The following is a 17,438-nucleotide window of genomic DNA, read 5'->3' on the forward strand; positions in this document are numbered from 1 at the left end:
AAGAACTGGTAAGGTTTAACTTGCGCCGGTGGAGCATTATTACATGTCTGCTGATGCACGGATGCACCTGTGATTGGTTTGGTTGGTCGGTCCATGTTTTGGAAAATCGAGCGGACGATGAACGTTGAATTGATCACTGAGCCGAACCGGTCCAATCGCACATAGGTGCCAGACTGCCAGGACCAAGGGAGATCGGTTCTGCTCCTCACATAAGGCGCCTCATACGCACATCCTACCATGTATTGGGAACATCTCCCGTACTTGTAAGTTATTTTTCACGGGAGATGTTCCCAATGCATGGTGGATGTGCATGTGAAGCGCCCAAGTGTGAGAAGCCTGACCAAGGAGTGGTCATGCCCGGGCTAATCGGGATCTCCCGCCAACAAAAAAATCCCTTTCGTTTATCAAAAAAAGAATCCCTTCCAACACGTTCCAATTGAGAGAGATCAAATATGCACCCCACACACATCTCACCGTGCATTGGGAATATCTCCCCTGACAACATCGGGAGATGTTCCCAATGCATGGTGAGATGTGAATGTGGGGAGTTTGTAGGAAGCATATGTAAATTCATTCCAATTTGGGGGTATTATTAGACTTGTTCATGGGTAAGGCCGGACCAGGCTTTGTCTTCATATATTAATAGAATACAATCAGGCTTGAGCTCAGCCCAACCATCGGGCCTAGGTCTTGAGCTCGAGCCCGGCCCTCATATAAAGCTCGAAGCCCAATGAGAAAACTGGAAAAAATATAAATTTTTTATTTTTTTACTATATAAAAAAATATTTTATTTATATTAAAATACCTCAAAACCCAAAAATAATAAAAGCTTGAAAATCTAAAAGAGGAACAAAGAAAAAAAAACACATTATATGTATATTTTTATTATACAAAATACATTTTTTTGCTATAAAATATAATATCAAGTTGGGCTCGGGCTCGGGCTCAGGCCGAGCTTTTTCAAAAAAAGCCCGAGCCCAACTCCAATAAAAGTTAGGCTTGGTATTTTAGGCCCAAGCTCAGGCCCGCGGGCCTAAATTCATGTCCAAGCCCGACTTATAATAGATCGGGTTGAGCTGACCCGTCAGGGTACCCGTCCCATGAACAGGTCTAGTGATCATTTTCAACCCTAGTCCATGAATTATGGACTTGGTCATAGGTTTTTCTCTTTAGGCCCAGCCCGTATAATCCCTTCCAACACATTCCAAATAGAGATGATCATTTTCAATATAGCCCAAAAATTTCCAATTTGGTCATAGGCTTTTTTGTTCAGCCCAAACTAGCTCTTATATATTTAATTACTAGCGGAGACCCATGCGATGCATAGAAAAATTTGAAAAAGATTGGATAATTTTATTTATTATTAATTAATTGATAAATTAATAATCAAATTTTGTTGTTAATTAACTAAAAGCATTCAACGTTATTGTCAATATTTAAAATTTTAATAATTGTATTTTCATTTAATGTTTATATGTAGAAAATAATTATTGTCAATTTAATATGAACAAATATTTTTTATAAATTTTATTTTATTAATCATTTGTAGTAATTTTAATAATTGTTAATATTTTCATTCTTTTAAATGAAATTTTGATTGAATTTAAATAAATATAAATAATTACAAAAGCTAGTATTTTTATTAATTTCACTAATAATTAATAATTATATAGGAATGCCAACAGGGCAAGGCACCCCATCCTTGTCCCCACCCCATAATCAAGACACTCTACCCCATCCCCACCTCGTCCTCATTGTCGGGCAAGTTCAAGGCAAGACACACACTCCTCATCAATGATGGGGAATCCTCAAATTTCCTCCGCTTCGTCCCCAATGTTGAACAGGTTCAAAGCAAGGCACCCACTCCTCGTCAACCCAATATTCAATTTGACAACAAAAATGATCAAAATGATATACTTAGTATCAACCACATGATATTGAAAGTATACTAAATTGTCTTTAATTTACAAAAATGTAATTTTATGAAAAATTTGGAAAATTTATTCACATCTATTTTTAAATTGTTATTAAATGATTTATTTTCTTTTTAAATGGTTTACATGCAGAACTACACTAATTTGTCTTATATTTTTCTAATATAAACCAATCAATAATTTCCTTTTTCCAATATTGTACTAGGTGCAAATTATAGTTTTCCCTTTCCCATACTCATTTAGCTTTAATAATTTACAATGAAAATTACATAATATTTCGATAGTTTTCAAAAACCTATCAAATATAATAATTTTTCCAAAATATTCCAATAATTTTCAATAATTATTTTATACATTTTAAATAAACTTTAAAAATTTTATATATTTTATTTTCTAATATAAATTAATTAATAATTTAATTTTCCAACATTATAATATTTTATTCCCCATCTGCATTTGATTATTAACTATAATAATAGAAACAACTAAAATTTTATACTTTTTGATAATTGTTAAACATAATTCTTAATTTTATATAAATTAGTTAAAGAGTTTCCATTTTTTATAAAATGTTGTTAATTAACATTAATATAACAATATTTACCCAGAATACTTTAAAAAAGTCATGATGAATTAATTAATAATAACACTTATTAATTTTTGGTAATTTACTAATTATATTTATTAACTTTTTGTAATAACACTATTTAATACTCGTTGAATATGAGTTTGATTAAATATTAAGCGTATTTAACTATTTATTAATTAACTAGTGGGGACATGTCCAATGGACAGACTTTGTTAAGCAAAAGCTTTACAATATAAATACATAGGAGTATACAATTGTTTTATATTTTAAAATTTTAAATAATTAATAACTATTTATATTTTGTATAATACTTTTATTTTTTTTGCAATACAAAAAATAATAATAATTAATTTCAGCTATGATGATTTATCAAATTGATGAAACCAATGAAATCGACCAACCCAACCTAACTTCACTTGAATTATGTCGATTTTTACTAATGGTCGGTTGGTTTAGGGTAGACTTGTGCACGGTAGGCCCAAGCCAGGCTTTTCCTCTTTATAAACAGAAAATGGCCAAGCTTGAGCCCAAGCCTGGCCCAACCATCAAGCTTAGATCTTGAGCCTGAAGTCCGATCTAGATAAATATTTTATGTTGTATTAATTATACATTATTAATAATTATATTTTATATTATTCTATCTATATATTATAATGTATAATACCTTTTCACTACTAATTTTATTATTATATAATATATTGTGTATTATTAATGTATATTATATATTTTTTACTATATACAATATTATTGGGTCGAGCTTGGGATGAGCTTTATTGAGAAAGCTCAAGCTTGGCACAAAAATAGTCAGGCCCAATGTTTAAAGCCCGAGCCTGAGGCTGTGGGCTGAAAACATTATCCAAGCCCAGTTTTGAATGGGCCAAGCCAGGCCAACCCATCGGGCTACCCAGCCCATGAACATCTAGTTTCGGGTGACCAACTATATCCCCAGTCCAACCAAGTTGGTTTAGTTCGCCAAACAACCTTCAACCAAACTGAAATGACCCACGAACACTCCTAATTTTAATCAAATTCATAGTCTAGTCTCTAATAAATAGCAATAGTTGAACCTCCAATAATTATCGAGAATTTAGAGCAAAAATACACAATTATTGAAAATAAATTGATAACGAAAATACAACAAATAACTAATAAATATACAATGAATATAATAATTATGAAATACAATAATTACTATAAATATATTAAATAAGTCAATAAATAGTGTAATATCTAATAATAGTTTAATCTTTAACAAATATTAATCAATATTATAACAAAAATACAATTAATCCAATAAGTACAAAAAATAAATTTAAAAGTTAAATAATATTTTAACTCCAATGATTATTGAAAATTTTCTGTTAAATAACAAAACAAAAATAGATTTACACATAATTGTCCAAAATGTATTTATCATAAATACAATAAATAATTACTGAAAATACACTAAATATTAATTTTATCATATAAAAATATATAATAAATATAGAAATATATTTTAAATTTATTATGAATAAATATTATTTTTTTAAAGTTATTACATAATTTCCTTGTTTAAACTATCTTTTAATTAATATTCAAAATATGATTTAGTTATTAAACTTTTTATATTGAGCATATTTAAAAATTAGTTATTTACAATATTGTTTAGCTATTCAAATAATGTCATTATTTATATTTTAAATTACTAAGTATTTATTGAATTTAATAATTTGTACTATTATTATATAATTTCATTATTTTAAGTATTTAAAATTTAGTTATGTTAAGTATTTCGTTATTTAAATATTTAAATAATATGTAAAATATTTAAAAATTTTAAATAATATTTTTTCACGTTTAAATAATTTTTTCATTTACATTTTGAAAATATTATTTAGCTATTAAATTGAATAATCCATAAAAATATTATTCTTGTGTTTATAATAAATATTAAAATATTTAGTTACATAAACATTTTAATAATATGTAAAACATTTAAAATTTTTTATTTAATTTTCATTTATTTTATGTTATATAATTATTATCTATTTTTAATATTTTTATTTAAAATATTTAGTTATTGATATATTTAAATAATATTTTTATTATGTGAATAATATTTAAATAATTCTATCATTTAAAATTTAAAATATTATTTATTTATTAAATTGAATAACCTTAAACATACTATTTTTGTATTGATAATAAATATTTTAAAGTTATTACATGATTTCATTATAATATTTAAATAATTCTTAAATTTTGTATTTCAAAATTCTTTTAGATGTATATAAATCAAAAGTGAGAGAAGATATATAGGAATTAAAGATAATTTAAGAGAGAGACTCTCTACCTAATTAGAGATTATTTTAGAGATAAAAATTATAAATAATTTAGGGAAAGGTGGGGGAAAGTGTTGCCACTTGGCTAGATATTATAAAACCAAATCTATCTTTTTTTCCTTGATAACTAACTCCCTTGCCGCGTGGCTTAATGAGTGGGCTGTGTAGAGAAGAAGAGGAAAGAGATAGAGTAGATGAGAGAGCTAGAAAGGGGTAAGGGAAAAATGAGAGAGGTTTAAGGAGAGAAGAGAGAAGAGGGAATGGGTGGTGGCGTGGAACCAAAATGCTTTATAATATAGTATAGATATGATTATATGAATATTTTAAATGAGAGATAGTGGATATAGATTGGAGTGAGAGATTTTAAGAATTGATTGAGGAGTGGGGCAATAGGATAAGCCTAGGCAATGGTTATAATCATTATTATAGTGCAAAATCCCACCCGGCCTAATCCATGATAACCCCTAGTTCAAACATGATATTAGGGGTGGCAATTTTCCCAATCCCCAATGGGGGACCCGACTTCCCCGACCCGATGGGGTTAGGGATGGGGATTGAAGAAGGGTGATTTGGTCCGCCAATGATATCACGACACGTGGCACTATTGAATTATTCTAGCATATTGGCACCACGCAAGCAAAGTTTGGACACTTGGCATCTACCTCGATTTCATTGGCCCCACCTCGTCAGGACAACCTATGGACAACTCGATAGATGTCAGGTCGGCGTAACAGGTGAATTCCTTCTCGGGTAGGTAGCTGTCTTCAATTCCCTTGGGATCACGATGACCTATCAACGGGGCTGATATCGATCTCGCCCGCCTCGGAAAAGACTAGATAAGCATTATCAACTTATGCAGAGTCTATCTCTGGGCATGGAGCCACCTCCAAATTAGACGAGCTAGAGATTTCGGACGTGTTTGCATATCAACTAGGAGTACACACCCCTCTAGTCTTCTAGTTCTCACATTATCAATAACAAATTGCTGACTTAAGCATTGGAGTGCACACCCCTAGTAAAGCAACTCGAACACTATGGCCTCGTCTTTTGCATATCAGCTAGGCGACCTACCACGTTTGGCGTCTGAGTTGTCTACTAACAGGGAGCTACCAGATCGTGCACCATCAGGAATTGTTTTGCCAGGGTGGGGACGGGAACGGGGATTAATAGGAATCCTCGATAAGGGTTGGGGTCGGGGATGGGGATTGAGGTCCTCGCCCCACCTCGACCCTGATTATATATATTAAAATGTTATTTATATTAAATATACTATTGTATTATTTATATAATATTTAAAATATTACTTATAATTTAATTTTTTTTATTATTTTAAGTAAATTTATTTTTCAAAAAATAATATTATCTAAAAACATTTTGGGGATTCAGGTCCCCACAAGAAACCCATCCCCGTCAGGGATCGGGGATAGAGGACAAATTTTATCCCTTGTGAGGATTGAGGACGGGGTGGGGATTAATTTTAGAATCCGGATCGAGGAACATGGAATATGACCCTACCCTGAACCTGCCCCGTTGCCATTCCTACATGATATCGATATGTATCTACACATCACATGCATGGTGGGTCCACAAATGATGTGCAAGCACAAATCTCTCTCTCTCTCTCTCTAACGTATATATGTACACACACACACACACACACACACACACACACACCATATATATATATATATATATATGTATGTATACATACATATATACAAATGATGTCCAAGCACAAATCTCTCTCTCTCTCTAACATATATATGTATATACATACACATATATAACAATGTATCCAAAATTTTTTATAAACTTTATGCATTTTTTATTTATTTTTTGTTTTTTTATTATTAATCGGATGCTGATTGAAAATTTAAATCTGATTACATAAACACCTCATCCAAATATATGATAATCAGGTTGAGTTTAAATTTTCAAGTATCATTGATAGGCCTACTTGCTTGGCTAGATTCTCCTTTTGTAATATTTTAATCTTGTTGGTGTATCTTTTTTTTGTTCATTTGTCAAAAATTGTAATATTTAAATAGAGGGAATTGAATGGGGTGAAAATTAGTAGTTCATTTTACAATTTAAACCTCATAATTAAATAGAGACTAAATTCCAAAAAATGAGTATTTTAGTCAAAAGAAAGTTCCATAATCTTATTCATATTTTTAATAGCAATGTAAATATAATTATAAATATGTTTAGTTTTTTCTATAACATTTTTTTTGTATTTTTGTGTGTAAAAGTAATTCTAATATGTAACACTTACTTTTTGTTTAATATGACAAATATATTTTATTATACACGTGCCTAAATGCTTTTTTTTTGTAAAATTTATGTATTTTTTCATTTTTGTATTTTTATATTTTATTATTTATTTACGACATTAAAGGTTAGCATGTTTGACCCAAATTTTGAACTATTGATCTTACTATACAGTAAAATAATTTCATTTTTGGTCAATTCTAAATTATGTATTTCATTTTCATTACCAATAGAAATAATTATTTTTTATTACACTTATTTTTTTAATATTGTTTGGGTCATGGTTGAGCTGGCCTTAAATGCCACGTCGACACCGCCCTACAAGCTCCACGACCATGACTGCGCTACGCTGCTTCCGTAGTCCCCACCTTATCTTCTGAGCCACATCAACTCCACGTCATGCGGATAAGTACGACCAAGAACAGGAGAGAGATGGGGACAACTCCATTGGGGATTAGGACTCTATCCCTAAGACCTTGGCGGTTAACCTCATCCTGGCAGCCCCAGAAGCCTAATCCGATCAGGACACGGACCTTCGGCTATAAAAAGGTATCTCCCACTCAAGGTAAGGGATTCCAACTTCTAGCACCCATACTATTACTTTACTCGGACTAGCACCCTCATTGCTCGGCCCGACCATCCACCACCCATTACTGACTTGAGCGTCAGAGTGCCTATCCGAGGATAAACTCCTCGGGCCTTCATTTCTTAATCACAAGTCTTAAAGCATGGCTCTATCCTTTCATCTCAGCTATGCTCTATTGGCAAGGACTATCTGACTACAACCTCGGTTCATGCACCACCTCGGATCGAGTAGTATCAGATTGGCATCGTCCGTGGGAAACACACAAAAAGCCTTTCTTGAAATCTCTCTCTCACCGTGTAATAAAAAAAGTGATCAAGATGCCTAAAAATCATTCCGAGCAATCAATAGGCTAATCCCCATCTCAGGAATCTCGCTGTCGCATTCCCCCACACCAAGAAACTCAAAAACCTCTAGCCGCGGTCGACCCTGTGTAGTTCTAGGCGATGCAAGGAAAGGTCGACAAGATCTTTGAGATGATGCAAACACTAGGGTCCACGGCACTGCCCAATCAGACCATCCCCCCTCTTGCCCCGATGAATACGAAGGACAATCCTTGCCTCGAGGACCCCAAAACGCATTGGTCGAACAAGAAGGGAGTGCAGTCCCATCAAGAAAAGCAAGACACGACAAGAAAGTTTGTCTCCTCTGCCCGCTCTCGTGAACCTGACAAGCGTAGTAGGACGCATTAGACTATACGAATCCCCACTAAAGAGAGGCTCGGCAAGCGGACGCCGCCCCATGTGGTCTTTGTTGTCGAGTCCAGTTCAGTAAAAGAGCGTCCTGCACATTCCAAGAAGGAGAGGGCCACGCACACCACAGCCCCAGACAACAAGGACACTGAGATTCGGGAGCTCTGACAATGTTTGATGGAGTTGGAGCACAGCCAAGTTCAGCGAAGCATGGCACCGCCTATAGACCAGCCCGTGCAGTCGACAGTTCAGCCCATTAGAGAGCCGCCCTTCATCTAAGAGATAGTGGATGAGATACCTCCTGAGAGGTGGCGGGCACCTCAGTTCGACAAGTACGATGGAAATACCGACCCCGACGACCATATTGAAGCACTAAAGGCCTAGATGTTGTTGCATGGATCGTCCGAGGGCTTGATGTGTAAAGCTCTTATGGCCACCCTTAGGGGCCCGACCCTGACCTAATATTCCTCCTTTCCCTCGTGCTCCATAGCATCATGGGAGCAGCTGGAGACCCAGTTCCTGGCACAGTTTACTGCGAGCAAGAAACACTAGAAAAGTTTGGCCAGCCTCATGCAAGTGCGACAAAGGAAGACAGAATCTCTCAAAGACTACCTAGCGAGATTCAACAAAGAAGCACTACAGGTCTGGAACCTGAACTAGTCCGTGGCCATCACTGCCATACAACACGGACTCCGCCCCTCACCATTCAACTTCTCCATATCTAAGAACCCTCTTCAGACCCTAGCTGCACTGATGAGCCATGCCCAGAAGTACATCAACGCGGAAGAAGCCCAGGCACAGCTACGGGATGAGGAAGAAAGGCCCAACAAGAAGAGGAGGGACACAGAGGAGCGGAAGGCAGAGAGATCGGGTCGAAATCATAAGAGGCAGGATCGCTGGCCCAACCACAGACCACGGACCCCCCGCCGACCTATCAGAACTTCATGCCATTGAATACACCACAGTCTGAAGTTCTGATGCAGATTTGCGACCGCAACTATGTCTGATGGCCCAAAAAGATGAAGACACAGGGCAACAAGAGGAACTGCGACAAGTATTTTGAGTTCCACAGGCACGACTATGGCACAAAAAACTGCTTTGACCTCCGCAATCACATTGAGGACCTCATCAAGCGCGGGTACCTCGGTGGATTCGTCTACAAGAGTGAGAAGCTAGTACAAGAAGAGCCGCTTATAAAAAATGTTTGGCCACCACCTCGAGCTCCTCCTACCAGTGTGATTCATGTGATATTAGGAGGGATCGCTGTGGGAGGAGAGAGCATCTTGGGGTGTAAGAAGTACATGCGCTCGTGCGAGACCAATAGGATGGCTTGTGAATACAACTCCAATCAATCTTTTCTCCAAAAGATTGGTATCAAGATCAAATCTTGATTACTCCTGTAGAGAGTAGGAGATCGAACTGCTGGAGGCGGCGGCTGCAGGAAGGAGGCGGTAAGAGAGTATTTGCAGGGTGCAGAATTCTCTCTTCTCGTGATTTCAGCTCTGAAGACAAGAGTATGTTGGTTGCATATCAAAAGGCTGCCGCCCCCTCCTCCTTTTATAGACTTAAAGGGATCAGCTCCTAATCCCATTAGGAGTTACTGATCCAAATCATATTTGGATTAGAAGTCCATTTAAGTGATAAGGGATAACCCTTATCTTATCTGCAGATCAGATCAGCCATCTCCTAATCAAATTAGGAGGCCTCCAGATCTAAATCTTATTTAGATCTTGGACTCTCTAATTGGATAGGGTCTGGGTCCAATCCTATCAGCTGATCCATCTCAGAATTCGCCTCTTTTTAATTGACTGATCAAATCAGCCCAGTTCGAAATGGGCTTAAGGCCCATTTAAGGTTATGTACTCACTTAGCTTCCAAACTATTGCCCAGTTGGGCTTCCTTGTATGGCGTGGGACCCAAACATTGATCTACACATCAGCCACATAGGTTCGGCCCAACCTTTATTACAAGGCCTGGCCGAATACACTGTTATGGACAGTGCACCCCTTGAAACCCATCTTATGGGCTCTATGGGCCCAACACTTACCCTAAGTGGTCTCTGGGCCAAGCCACTTTATAACACCCAGGGACTGTGGGCAAATGCAAAATTACCCCATCAGGTATTATCCTCAATGGTTTTACACTTAACCTCTCAGCCATAATGATCATACACTGCCCGACAAGAGAGGACATCTCCCTCGGCTGCAAGGAACAGTGTTGTACCCTCTGCTTATATGGATCCCGAGAATTAAAACCTTTTGCAAATCATTTTGAAACCATAATAGATACTTTTATATAAACTATATTTTGCAAAACAAATCTCAATGATTGAAATCGGCTGCCGGTAGTCTTGGTTTCTATTAGTGAGAATGCATCCCCGATCATTACCTTTGTCCAACAAAGGGGCTGATCCTGTCACTATGATCACCCACTCAGATGAATTCTCAAACTGTCCCAACATACCCAGGTTTTGACACCCACTAAGGATCTCAATGATTAGTATATCAAAGACAACCCAATCTGACACCTAGTGCAGTGTCATAATCGAGTCTAGGGGTCGGGTGTAACTTTCCAGTTTTGCCCATCAACCTCCAAGGTCCAGGGCAATACTGGAAATCTGGTTCAGTTCAATGATTCAATTAATCCTACACTATATGTTTCTAGGGTCTCACCCTGGTAGCTGAGACAGGTCACCCCAACCGACTCGGTGGCACCACAGTGTCAGCTTTGTCAGGATAGGTCTCCCCAAACCGACCCTCTTGCTGTAAACATTCTAAACTAACACGAGTCTCATTAAGTGTCCAGTTTAAGGGTATTACACAGAAACATACCAAGGGAACATGAATCAAATATGCACTTTTATTCATTTACAATAAACTCATAAAGTACATCAATTTTGATTGAAGCTAAGGGCATACAAAACTATCTAACACTGATCACCTTCACTGGTGATGACCTTTGGGGGTTCCAAAACCCACATGACGATGCCCTAGTAATCACAGTTGAGGTTGCCAACTTTGAAGTGCGACGCATCCTGGTTGACACAGGTAGCTCCACTGACGTCCTCTTCAAAGAAGCATTCGAGAAAATGGACATCGACAATGACCACCTCACCCCCATCAACACTCCCCTAATGGGCTTCTCCGGGGAGTCTCTCCTGCCAACCGGGAGGATAACCCCCCCCCCCCCCCTTTTGATTGGAGATGGCAACACCACTACAACGGCCATGGTGGGTTTCATCATAGTCCGTTGTCCCTCATCCTACAGTGCCATCCTCGGTAGGCCAACGCTCAATGCTCTGCAGCCTCGGTTTCCACATTCCATCTTGTTATGAAATTTCCAACCCAATATGGCATAGGGGTGGCACGTGGAGACTAGAGGGCTGCATGGCAATGCTACCTGCTTTCCTACTGAGTATTGCGCCTGCTGCAGAGACGCTAATGGATGAAGCCTATGACTTGCAGGATGAGGTGAAGACGTAGCGCGGCCAACCTGTCGAAGACCTCATCCAGGTGCCGCTTAATGAGGAAGACCCCAAGAGAACGGTCTAGATTGGCTCTCTCCTGGACGACCACCTTTGGGAAGACTTGGTAGAGCTACTGAAGGATCATGCCAATGTGTTCGCTTGGTTGGTGGTGAACATGCCGGGGGTCGACCCCAAGGTCATCACCCACCACTTGAACGTCGACCCGCGCTACCGACCCATTAGGCAAAAGAATAGAAGCTTTGCCGCTGAACGGTGGTAGGTGATCACTGACAAGGTCTAGAAATTGCTCGACGTTGGCTTCATTTGGAAAGTGAAATACCCCGACTGGCTGGCCAACGTAGTGATGGTGAAGAAGGCCAATGGGAAGTGGAGAATATGCATTGACTTCACCGACTTAATAAAGCCTATCCCAATGACAACTTTCCCCTGCTGAGGATCGACCAACTCGTCGACGCAATGGCGGGACACGAACTCCTGAGCTTTATGAATGCTTTCTCAAGATACAATCAAATCCAGATGCACCCAGATGACTAGGAGAAAATGACCTTGATCACGACCACGGATTATATTGCTACAAGGTGATGCCTTTCGGCCTCAAGAATGTCAGCACTACCTATCAGCGGTTTGTTAGACAGTTTTGTATGCCCTTAGCTTCAATCAAAATTGATGTACCTTATGAGTTTATTGTAAATGAATAAAAGTGCATATTTGATTCGTGTTCCCTTGGTATGTTTCTGTGTAATACCCTTAAACTGGACACTTATTGAGACTTGTGTTAGTTTAGAATGTTCACAGCCAGTGGGTCAATCTGGGTAGACCTATCCTAACAAGGCTGACACTGTGGTGCCACCAAGTCGGTTGGGGTGGCTTGTCTCAGCTACCGGGGTGAGACCCTAAGCACATACAGTGTGGGATTAATTGAATATTTGAACTAGACCAGATTTCCAGTATTGCCCTAGACCTTGGAGATTGATGGGCAAAACTGAAAAGTTACACCCGACCCCTAGACTTGATTATGATACTGCACTAGGTGTCGGATCAAACTGTCTTTGATGTACCAATCAGTGAGATCCTTAGCGGGGGTCAAAACCTGGGTATGTTGGGACAATCCGAGAATTCATCTGAGTGGGTGATCATAGTGACAGGATCAGCCCCTTTGTCGGACAAAGGTAATGATCGGGGATGCGCTCTCATTGTTGGAAACCAAGACTGTTGGCAACTGATTTCAACCGTTGAGATTTGTTTTGCAAAATATATTTTATATGAGATATAAAAGTATATATATTATGGTTTCTAAAATGTTTGCAAAAGGTTTTAATTCCCGGGATCCATATAAGTGGAGAGTGCAACACTGTTCCTTGCAGCCGAGGGAGAGGTCCTCTCTTGTCGAGCAGTGTATGATCGTTAAGGGCTGAGAGGTTAAGTGTATGACCATTGAGGAGAATACCTGATGGGCTAATCTTGCATCTGCCCACAGTCCCTGGGTGTTACAAGGTGGTTTGGCCCAGGGACCACTTAGGGTAAGTGTTGGGCCCATAGAGCCCATTCGATGGGTTTCAGGGGGTGCACTGTCTTTAACAGTGTATTCGACCAGGCCTTGTAACAAAGGCTGGGTCGAACCCATGTGGCTGATGTGTAGATCAATGCTTGGGTCCCACGCCATACAAGGAAGCTCAATTGGGCAGCAGTTAGGAAGGTTAAGTGAGCACATAAGCTTGATGGGCCTAAAGCTCATTTCAAACTGGGCTATTTATTTAGTTAATTAAAGGGGCGAATTCTGAGATGGATTAGCAGATAGGATAGGGTCTTAATCCTATCCACTCAGAGAGTCCAGATCTGAATGTGATTTAGATCTAAAAACCTCCTAATGGGATTAGGATAAAGCTAATCTAATCTGCAGATAAGATAAGGGTTTATCCTTATCTTTAGAAGAGAAGGCTGATCCAAATATGATTTGGATAAGCACCTCCTAATGGGATTAGGAGCTGATCTTTTAATTTAACAAAAAAGAAGGAGGGGGCGGCAGCCTAGAGAAGAAGAGAGACCAAGAAATACATCAAATCCTCTTTAGTGCTGAAATCAAGAAGAGAGAATTCTGCACCCTGCGAATACTCTCTTGCCACCTCCCTACTCTTGTCGCCCTGTTTGCCAGTTCGATCTCCAGTTGTGGGAGAATGTCAAGATCAGTTCTTTGAGAAAGGATTGAAAAGGAAGTTGTGCTCACGTACCATTCTACTAATTCTTGCTAAGGACAGAGTTCTTGGGGAAGAACACTGCTGATTCTGCTCCATCATGCACTGCGCAATTTTCAGTGGGAGCAGTCTTTGGATCCTTCCTTGGGCGTGAACACCTTCGTTGGGAGATATTACTTCTCCGTATCAGGTATTATTCCCTCCCATTCCTTTTGGTTCAGATCTGGTTCAGTTTAAGGTTCAAGATTTATCTTTGAAAATATGATTTTCTAAATAGGGAATGTGATTCCCAGTTGAAGGGAGAATTTTTTTTTTGAAATTCGCCCCTTATTCCGCAATCTTTGGGCGTCCATGGGATGGATCTCTCATCCTTTCACGGTTGGTGAACAAGGCCTTTAAGGATCAGCTCGGCCAAAACGTGGAAGCATATGTGAACAACATGCTCATGAAAAGCAAGAAGGCCGAGCAACACCTGGCCGACCTTAAGGAAGTCTTCAGCACCCTCAGGAAATACAAGATGAAGCTGAACCCGACCAAATGCGCCTTTGGGGTCGACTCCGGCAAATTCCTAGGGTTTATGGTGACATAGAGGGAAATTGAAGCCAACCCAGAAAAAATACAAGCCATCCTTGACATGCAGTCTCCCCGGACCCACAAGGAAGTGCAGTGCCTCACCGACAGAATAGCCGCCCAAGCAAATTCATGTCCAAATCCACGAACCGGTGCCTGCTTTTCTTCAAAGCCCTCAAGCGACTGGAGGACTTTCAATGGATCGAAGAATGTGAAGATCCTTTTAAGATCTTAAGCGATACCTGAGCTTGCCGCCTCTTCTCACCAAACTGAGCTCGAGGGATGAGCTGTTGCTCAACATTTCTGTCGGGGACGAGGTCATCAGCTCGGTACTGGTCAAGGAGGAAGACTGGGTACAAAGGCTGATCTATTACACCAGCAAGGTGCTTGGTGGTGCAGAGACCTGGTACTCCAACCTGGAGAAAATGGCCTTGGCGCTGTCACCTCGGCAAGAAAGCTCAAACCATACTTCCAAGCTCACAACTTCTGGGTGCTTACTGACCAGCGCCTCAAGCAAGTACTCCAGAGGCCAGAAGCATTTGGCTGCTTGATCAAATTGAGCATAGAATTGAGCGAATTCGACATCGACTATGCACCTCGGCCCACAATCCAAGCCCAGTCCTTGGTCGACTTCATCGCAGAGTGTACCTTCACTATACAGGACCCAACCCGAAGCCGCAGATATGGACTCTCCATGTGGATGGTTCATTAAACAAATAAGGCAGTGGGGCCAGCCACATCCTCCTTGGCCCAGACAACACAGTACTAGAGCACGCCCTCAGATTTGAGTTCCAAGCCTCCAACAATGAGGCTGAATATGAAGCCCTCATCGTTGGACTTCGACTTACCTTAGACCTTGGAGCCTGGAGAATAGAGGCGTTCAGTGACTCTTAGCTGGTTGTCAATTAGATCCACGACTAGTTCGAGACGCGACACCCACAATGGCGAGCTACTTGCAAAAGTTGTCGGAGGTCATCAAAGGCTCGAGCAGTTCAACATTCAATAGATTCTTTGAGCCGAGAAATCCGAGCCGACGCATTATCGAAGCTAGCTAGTTTGCCGAAAACCTACCAAGATTCCATAGTGCGGATGGACACTCTGGCCCAGCTGAGCATCGCACCAGTGGTCCTCCTCGTCCTCTCAATACAGCACAGCCCATCTTGGATGGACCCCATCACTCAGTACCTTTGGGATGACACACTTGCAGAAGACAGGACAAAAGCTAAGAAGCTCCAGCATAGATTAGCCCGGTATTGCCTTATCTATGGTCAACTTTACCACCGCTCACATACTCTCCCATACCTGAAGTGTCTTCCCGCTTTTGAGGCCGAGTACGTCCTCAGGGAAATACATGAGGGCATTTGTGGAGACCACCGCGGCGCACAAGGCACTCCGACAATGATACTTTTGGCCGACCATGAAGCAGGATGCAACCCAGCTCGTGCGGAAGTGTGACAGTTTTAGTGACACTCCAACCTTCACCATCAGCCAGTGGTCCCCTTGAAGCCGATCACCAGCCCGTGGCCGTTCACGCAGTCGGGCATGGACATCCTCGGCTCCTTCCCCACCGTGGTTGCACACAAGAAGTTCGTCTTGGTGGCAGTGGACTACTTCATCAAATGGGTGGAAGCTGAAGCATTGGCACGCATTACCGCGTACAATGTTGAGAACTTTTTCTGGCAAGGTATTGTTTGCTAGTTCGGTATTCTGCGGGTCCTCATCACTAACAATAGGACGCAATTCACCATTCGGAAATTTGAAGCCCTCTGCACTAACTTAAAGATCGACCATCAAACCACTGTTGTGCATCGACCTCAGAGCAATGGGCAAACCGAGGTGACCAACCAAACCTTATTGCACGACCCGAAAACCAGACTTAATCAGGCCAAGGGAAGGTGGGTAGAGGAGTTGCCAAACATACTATGGGCATACATGACTATTCCATGGACGGCTACCGGAGAGACACCCTTCAGCCTGACCTATGGGGCCGAGGCCATGGTACTTGTGGAAATAGGCTCACTGACTCTCCAGAACGAGTTTTACAATGAAGACCTCCGCGCAAAGTTAGACCCTGTGGAAGAAGGGCGGGACCAAGCGCACATCAAGATGGCGGCTCAGCAACAGAGGATGGCCAAATACTACGACTCCAAATTCCGAAGGCGGGAGTTCAAAACTGGTGACCTCATCCTCCGCAAAGTCATAGTGCCCACACTAGGAGAGGGCAAGATCAGACCCAACTAGGAAGGACCTTACAGAGTCACTAAAGTCCTCAGCCCTAGTACCTACAGGTTGGAAGACCTCGATGGTAGGCCCATACAGAGGAGTTGGAATACTAGGAACCTCAGAATGTACTATCAGTGATTCAAAATCAATAAATAACTTTTTTCATCTACAAGTTGGCTTCTCAGCATGCACGCACGCTCCACACCACACTTCACACACACACACATACACACCACACAATGCATGCCGTGCACACACACACACACACACACACACACACACACACACACACACACACACACAGTGCATACCACACGACACACTTCGCACACCACACATCAACTCGACTAACCCTTGAGCGGCCAGAGCCTGTGACGCGTAGTATGGCACTGCATTGCCGACCAAACAAACTAACTCGGTTGTCGACGACTAGAGCCCAAAGCGGAGAAGAACACCTCCCGCCCATCGAGGCCAGAGGGCGGTCACTAAACTCCGCACTTCTATTGACTAATAGTCAAGTCAGAGCTAGCTGAGCAATGGCCAGATCCTGAAGAGGCAAAAAGCTCCCGAGAC

Source organism: Nelumbo lutea, chromosome 2 (genome assembly GCF_056320005.1).
Source record: "Nelumbo lutea isolate HS-2025 chromosome 2, American lotus-T2T, whole genome shotgun sequence".
NCBI classification, from domain to species: domain Eukaryota; kingdom Viridiplantae; phylum Streptophyta; class Magnoliopsida; order Proteales; family Nelumbonaceae; genus Nelumbo; species Nelumbo lutea.